We start from the raw sequence: 421 nt of genomic DNA on the forward strand, positions 1-421 counted from the left end.
AGAGAGAGAGAGAGAGAGAGAGAGAGAGAGAGATCCGTCAAGTCTTCTTTCTCTCTGACCTCATCTCTCGCTCTTCTTCCCTGTGCCACGCCTCTGGCGCAGAAGCTTGGTCTCTCACCTCTGAGTCTAAATGCGCTTTCCTTCTCCTGAAAGACTCGTCCTTCATTTGTTAGCTTCTACATTGTCCTCATATTATTCTCTATTTAGCGCTTACTACACTAGGTGGTGACTTCTCACTTAATTATTTTAAGCTTCTCACAGGCAGGGACTGTCTTGTTTTGATTATATCTCCAGCACCTGGTTTAATGTCTGGAGAGTAATAACAACTTAATAAGTATTTTTCCAATGAATGGATGAATGATCTATCAAAACAGCCTTCTAGATGGCTTACCCGATTCCACCTTCTTCTCAATTCTTCCTA

This window comes from Fukomys damarensis, unplaced genomic scaffold, assembly GCF_012274545.1.
Source record: "Fukomys damarensis isolate Sample0158 unplaced genomic scaffold, DMR_v1.0_HiC HiC_scaffold_39, whole genome shotgun sequence".
In the NCBI taxonomy this organism is placed as follows: Eukaryota; Metazoa; Chordata; class Mammalia; order Rodentia; family Bathyergidae; genus Fukomys; species Fukomys damarensis.